General features: G+C 40.5%; 1 pseudogene across 1 annotated transcript; it reads left to right on the plus strand.

Moving 5' to 3' along the window:
- Positions 1–485: 485 nt before the first annotated feature.
- Positions 486–6338, plus strand: LOC149000805 (uncharacterized; annotated as a pseudogene). The gene is made up of 8 exons (XR_016170683.1): positions 486–926; positions 1050–1254; positions 1366–1456; positions 3141–3286; positions 4132–4378; positions 4707–4994; positions 5100–5298; positions 5784–6338. The product of XR_016170683.1 is annotated as an uncharacterized LOC149000805 (transcript).
- The last annotated feature ends 1387 nt before the right edge of the window (positions 6339–7725 follow it).

A 7725-nucleotide genomic window follows, 5' to 3' on the forward strand; every position in this document is an offset into this window, starting at 1 on the left:
CCTTGGTTGAATTGATACAGCTACGCTCCTCAGCTGACAAATCTGCTGCTTACTGCTCACGGAAACATCCGACCTATACAATAGTCAAGTCGCCCGCCTATCTTTCTGATCTCCTTTCTTTCTATTCATCAGATTTTTTCAAATGACCAAAACAACAGTGGTTGATGGTGTTGGCTAAAAAAGGGGGAGAGAGGAGAGCATGGGGCCTTATTGTTCTGCATTTTTGTTTAGGTTCTAATATGGGGCTACAATTAGTTTTGGGATAAAAATATAAGGAGATGAATCATTGTTTTGGCTATTTTTTAAAGATTGGGTGGCTATTTTTTAATAGGAAACCTACAGTAATTTAATCATGTAATTTTCCTTTTTCTGTATGCTAATTTTGATAGGATGAACATCAAATTCATTATTACACTAGAAAATAGAGGAATGTATAAAGAATTCCCATAATCTTTCCCAATCTCATAATTTGTCCCTTTTGTACGTCAAATTTTCTGTTGTTATGTAGTATAATATTATGTAATGTCATGTGAATCTTCCCAATATCTCATGTGAATTTGAGTTAACCAAGAAATGTTTAAACTTAGTCTTACAATGAACAACCGACAGTTGTAAGTTGTAACAGAGACAGATCACACTTCTCTAGTGAGCAACAGTAGGCGGAGGAGAAGGAAGATGATTTATAGGAGTATGAACCATGGTGGAGCTCAGTGTGCTTTTCATTGCCTTTGTGTCTTCCTCTGTGTTTTTCTTCCACTCTGTTTCAGTAGCCATGGCGAAACCTTCTTACAGAGATTCAAGTATTCCAGTAGAGTCACGAGTGTCCGATCTCCTTTCTCAAATGACGTTACAGGAGAAGCTTGGACAAATGGCACAAATAGATCGGTCTATTGCCTCCCCAGAAGTTTTGAGAGACTTCGCAATAGGTTAGATGTTTCCAAATGCTCTTATCTTTTGTGATTCAATCATATGGATTGTTGATGTTGGATTCTTCAATTTTTATGAAATTAATGTGAAATGAGTTGTCTCTGTAAATGGGTTTGTTTCAGGGAGTGTGTTGAACGGTGGTGAGAGTGCTCCAGAGCCGGGAGCAACACCTGAGATGTGGGCAGACATGATTGACGGGTACCAGAAGGTTTCGATGTCGACGAGGCTTGGAATTCCTATACTTTACGGTACCGATGCTGTCCATGGCCACAATAATGTCGTCGGAGCCACTATCTTCCCCCATAACATTGGCCTTGGAGCTGCAAGGTGTCTCTCTGTTTCTCTGTGTGATTTTTCAATGGGAAACTGTTGTTTCTTTGTGTGTGGATCATGTTTATTCTGGGTTTATTTTTCTAAAACTTTTTTTTATTGATAAAGGGACGAAGACTTAATGGTGCGCATTGGAAGGGCGACTGCTTTGGAGGTTTTGGCCACGGGGGTCCCATACCCTTTTGCTCCTTGTATTGCGGTAAAACCATGAACCCAGTTCAGCTTTTTCCACTTTCCTGCGGTTTTTGCATCCTGTATTACTAGACACCGTTCGCTCAGATAGGCTACTTTCTGTCAGTAACGTATGCGACTGAAAAACTGAGCTACCTTGGTCCCCCCCCTCCTCTCCCCACAATTGTTTTTCTTTGGAGGCTTGTATAGATTTTAAAGCCTTCTTTGTCTCCACACATTAAGATCCCCACACTGGTTGCTTTGTGAAATTGACATGGGGGGGGGGGAGTGGTCCCAACTCACTCCCTAGCAGTTTGGTAGCCCTCATGTCTAGGTTGTCGAATCCCCTCTGCTCCTCTGTTTCTCTCACTGGGCAGTTGCCTGCTCTTTGACCTGAGTGTGGGATCACTTCTAGCTTCTGTGGACTATACTAGGCCTCCGGTGGGGCTACACTGATGGGGCTAGTATTTGTGCTGGTAGTTCACAGGGCTAATGCTTGCATGGGTTGAACTTGAAAGTTTGAGCATTGCATAGCGAGGGGCACTAGGTCGCCACTATTGCATCCCCTCTTTTATTTTTCCCTAGAAAGAAAATTTCTACAGGATCGGCTACCCACTTAGGAGTGCCAGTTGAAATTGATCTCATTGTCTAGCAGGTTTGGGTCTCATGTGCTAAAGTTGGATCCTTGTCTCACATGGATGAAGAATTTAGACTCATATTGCTCTAGGTTGTGATAAGATTAAATGAATCAGCCCTAATACTGTGTAATCTCCATGTCCCTATCCGTCAATTCCACTCTATTGCCACCCCACCTATTGAAAGGTAGTAAGTCATACCACATTGACAGAATGATGTGGGCAATACAGCCATTAGATAGATACAGATGACTGAAACTCCTAAAAGTTCCGGGGCCTTGTATGAATCCCAACCTCCCTCAGCCCACATGTGCACACACATGAACACCCACATACACATGTAAGTTTATGTATTGTATATGTACATGTATGCAAGATAAGGACCATGGCTTAAGCATCATAATTTACTTCTAGTATTTATATTTGATTAGTATATGTCTATATAAAATAAATAGAGATAGCAAATTAAAGCAATACCAAAGCCAGCCCAGTACTTCTGGGCTGCTTGGAGTGAGGTATTTCTGCCTGATCTTGGAACTGGTCAGACTGTATCTCAGCTTGACTTTGGACCTGTTGAGCCTGGGTTGGCAGCCCCTCTATAGCTCCTTCTAGACTGTTTATGTGTCAAAGTTTATGGAAATGTCAGACTTATTATCCTGTTGAGTTCTCCCTGCTTTCAATTTTTGCCCTCTTGGCAAGAGTGGTATGACAAATTTAATTCTTACTTTAATTGGTCATCTATTGAATTTCAGAGAACTCATTCATATTGAATCTTTCCCAAATGTATATATGTTGATAGAGATTGACTTCTTTTTTTTTTATCATACGACATGTCAACATGGAATGAAGTTAGGTTGAACCTTGCCACAAACATATGGCAACAGGGCGAGTCAAACCCAGTCTGACCCTCCATTGTATTACAGTCAAAGTGATAGGTATATAGATGCATGATCACCCACTGATGGCCAATAATTATTTTGAGTAATACCGTATGAGTCACTTAGATGTTGAAAGAGGCTCTATTATGATTTGTTTTCAGTTTTGATGTTTATGTAATGAGGTACTTTCTTATTTCAGGTTTGTAGGGATCCACGGTGGGGTCGGTGTTATGAGAGTTACAGCGAGGACACAGAGACCGTGAGGCGCATGTCCAAAATCATACTAGGACTCCAGGGATTCCCTCCGACCAATCACACCCCGGGCTACCCCTTTGTTGCTAAAGGGTAATTTCTTCATTACACACTTCTAACTATATTTTTCTAAACTCAATCGTGAAAATGGTTGTGGTATATGTTAGGTTACAATTCATTGCAATTGCTACATTTTCATGTTCTATTTTGTGTATTTATTAAAGTTTCAATAAGAATTACAGAAAAATTCCAAACATAATGTAGTAAAACCATATGAAGTTCATACTATGATTTGTGGTATGAGCTCTTATTGTTTGCAAAGTTTCCTCAATATCTGAAAACACAGAATTCAGTGTATGATATTCACTTTTTCAGTGTATGCATAAAATATAGTATGTTTCTAACTCCATTTGCAATTGCTTTAGCATTTCCTTTGTTACTATCCAGAAAAGGGTTTGCTTGATGATAACAATGATTCGGGCTAATGACCATCCTATTTAAATGGTGCACTTGGGAACCTAAGCATTGGAATGCTTTTAGAACAGGGAGAAGGGGAGAATAAATGAAAATTATCACATTTAATTGGACAGTGACATAAGTCTCATTGTGACATTAGCTTCTTTTTTATATATATATATATATATATATATATATATATATATACATGTACGATGGATTAGTGGACCTCTAAGATAAGCTCTTACTCACCCCATAAGTACTGGTTTCTGGCCAGGCTTGATCAAGGATATCTGCCTGATCTGAGGGCTACTAATTAGGCCTTAGATAGGCCACCCACCTCAAGGTACGTGCCTTATTCTGGCTAGCCATATTATGGACTTGTGGGCCACACAATAATGGTATCTCAGGGTTGGTGGGACCTGCCATGGCAGATGCTTTTTGATGGATGATGATTATGAATTCATTAATGGGTTTAGCAGGGGAGAGCATGTAATGGCCTGTGCAAAGCACTTCACAGGGGATGGAGGGACTGAAGAAGGGGTGGACGAACATGACACTGTGGCCTCCTATGAAGACCTCTACCGCATACACACGCTGCCTTACATAGATGCCATTGCCATGGGTGTCTCATCAGTGATGGTCTCTTTCTCCAGCTGGAATGGTGTCAAGATGCATGGCAACCGCTTCCTCATCACTGAAACCCTCAAACAAGAGATGTCCTTCCAGGTATCAAATACACATAATATGCCACATGTTTCTCATATCAACTTACATAAAATTTTGCTTCTAAAATGAAATAACTTATTGAAGAACAATATATGAATGTTCAATAAGGCATTTCACTTTAGAAATAATTTATTTTTTCTTTTTTCTTCACTTTACCATGAATAATTTATTTTTCTGCACTTTCTATCTTTACCAAACTGGGTTTGGTGCCATTGCAATAGGAAAGCGCATAAACTGGGTTTGATTCTGGATCTAGAACTTGCTATGTTTTCTAAAGTTTATCCCAAGAGATTGTGGTTTTGACTCATTTGTCTATCGTTGGGCACAGGGTATGGTTATATCTGACTGGGAAGGGGTAGATAGGATGGCAAATCCTCCTGGTTCAAACTACACGGAATGTTTGAAGGCAGCAATCAATGCTGGGATCGACATGATCATGATTCCACTGAAGCATGAGAGGTTTTTTACAGCTATGAACTATCTAGTATCATCAGGTCAGGTTCCGATCAGCAGGATTGACGATGCTGTGACCAGGATTCTGAGGGTGAAGTTTATATTGGAGCTCTTTGAGAGGCCCATGACAAATAGGTCCCTCCTTGGCATGGTTGGCCTCAAGGTCTGTAAGGAAACTACATTATTCATGCTAGAGAAATTCTTTATTTTTGGGTGGGTAAGCATATTCATTAGATCTTATGTTATATGGAAATCTGATGATTATCAGGAACATAAAGAATTGGCTAGGGAAGCAGTAAGAAAGAGCCTGGTGTTGCTGAAGAATGAGAAGGGGGATGAGAAGATGCTTCCCTTGAACAAGAATGCCCCAAAGATTCTGGTGGCTGGGTCTCATGCTCACAACATTGGCTGCCAATGTGGGGGTTGGACTATAACATGGCAAGGCAGTTCAGGGAACACCACCAAAGGTAATATTGAAACATCATCTAAATTTCTCAAATTTTTTTTTTTTTTAAAATTATGTACGTGCTAGGCTGCTAGCTGTTTTTCCATACATCGAAAACTTGATTTGGCATTTTGGCCATTGGATATATATTGGACTCTTCATATGTGAAACTTGCCAACATTTCATAACCTAACTGTATGGCCCTGGTCATGGATTCATGTACGAGTCTTTCCCCTTTATTTTTCTCCACTTCTCTTTGTTCTGTAAACACCACTTTGACATGGAGGAAACTTATGGTGGTCTAAAGTTGGAATCTTTATGACTAGATGAAGGTAGATTACTCCATGATATTCTGGTAATCATCATGCCCACAGAATAAAATAGAGGCCTTATGGAATTTTTTTCATTTTTATTTTTGTATTTTATGGTGGTTGGATTGTTTGGGAAGCATAAGAAACACAGAATTTGCTCTGATATGCTAAATATCAACCCATATGACTTACACAGGAACAACAATCCTAGACGGGATCAAAAATGCAGTCAGCAAGCAAACCGAGGTGGTGTTTGAAGAAAGTCCCAATGAGCAATTCTTAAGAGAGAACAGTGATTTTTCTTATGCAATTGTAGTTGTAGGTGAGCTTCCTTATGCAGAATTCCTCGGAGACAGCAAGGAACTAAGATTGGCACTTGATGGTGAAGAGACGATCAAGACTGTATGCAGCAAGTTAAAATGCCTCGTCATCATTGTATCTGGCAGGCCTGTGGTGATAGAACCTTATGTGGACATGATGGATGCATTGGTAGCAGCTTGGCTTCCTGGAAGTGAAGGCGGAAATGGTATTGCAGACGTTATCTTTGGGGACTTTGATTTCCATGGTACACTATCAAGAACATGGTTCAGACGGGTTGAGCAGCTGCCAATGAATTTTGGGGACCCACATTATGATCCACTGTACCCTTTTGGTTTTGGCCTTCAAATGAACATCTCCTCACTAAGAACTGGTAATGTCATTCTTCTTTTCCTCTTCTTCTTTCCTGTCTGTTTGATTTGTTACGTTTCAAGTTTCAACTACCTGTCTTCTTCTACTTGACCCTGAATTTTTTTTTCCCGTAACAGGGCTCCCGATGTCAGAAATCCCATATACAGAGGAAGCAACTCTCAATCCTTCCATTTGATCTTCGATTATACTGTTGACAGCATTACACTGTGCCCAAAAATTTATGTATAAAAAGAGGTATTATCTCATTCCAACAATACCCAATGTCTCGTGTAATCCCAAGTTTGTCCTCTAATACAGGAGATGGTTTCCTATATGATTAACATAGGATGGTAGTCCTGTTTAGCCCATCCATTTGTGCTTGAGAAGGGCTAGTAGTCTCCCCTGTTAGATAATCTATGTGAATAATATTTACATATTTTAGAATGACTTTAATGCAATGAGTACTTTTTCCATGGCCATCTTTTATTTGACTCATACATTAGCCTCTTCTGGATGTGTCCTTGTTCTTGTGCTGCCAACAGCCTTTTGTGCAATTGACGAACTTTAGATTATTCAGAGTTTGGAGGGGAGCCAGGTGGGTAGCATACATGTGTAGGGTGGAAATTGGAATCTTGAGGGTAGAGGATAAACCTCCCTAGAACTTTCTCCACCATATATTTAGGAGCAATGGCAGGATGAACAGTTCACATATATTAGGTGGGAATTGGGATCCTGAGGGTAGAGGATAACCCTCCCCTGAAACCTCATCCACTGTACATTCAAGAGGTCCATTACGGCAATAGAGTGTTGAAATGTGTGATTTAAACGCTAGACTGACGATGGCGCAATGCAAGGAGGCTCAACGAATACAGCACGGCATTCACATATGTTAGGTGGGAACTGGGATCTTGAGGGTAAAGGATAACCCTCCTCTGGAACCTCCTCTATCATGCATTCAGGAGGTCTGTTAATGCAATAGAGTGCTGAAACATGCGATATAAACGCTATAACTGGCGATGGCACGATGCAAGGAGGCTCAACGAATACAACATGATGTTCACATATGATGACCTCTATTGCATCCACATGATGCCTAATATAGATGCAGTTGCCATGGGTAAGTTGTCAACAACACAAGTTGGGGATGACTCCAATACCTCAACAATTCTCGCTAGAATGGCATCAAGATGCATGGCAACCCTTTCTAACTAGCATTCTTGAACAAGAGATGTCCTTTGAGGTAACACAAAATCTCATACGACATCTCTGAATTGACATTTCTACCCTTAACCTTGTCCTCATTCCAGAGGGGTGCTTCTTTGCACAGGGAATGCCCATAACAGACTGGTGAAGCAGTTGACAGGTTACAACCCACCCCGTTCAAACTACAAAGGGAGCCTGAGATTACATTGATGTGGCCATATGGGTATCTTAGCACTAAAATTATCATTTGAAAGCCACGGTAACAC

The sequence above is a fragment of the Hakea prostrata genome, chromosome 11, assembly GCF_041222555.1.
Source record: "Hakea prostrata isolate BN-2017 chromosome 11, UWA_Hpros_2, whole genome shotgun sequence".
Lineage (NCBI taxonomy): Eukaryota > Viridiplantae > Streptophyta > Magnoliopsida > Proteales > Proteaceae > Hakea > Hakea prostrata.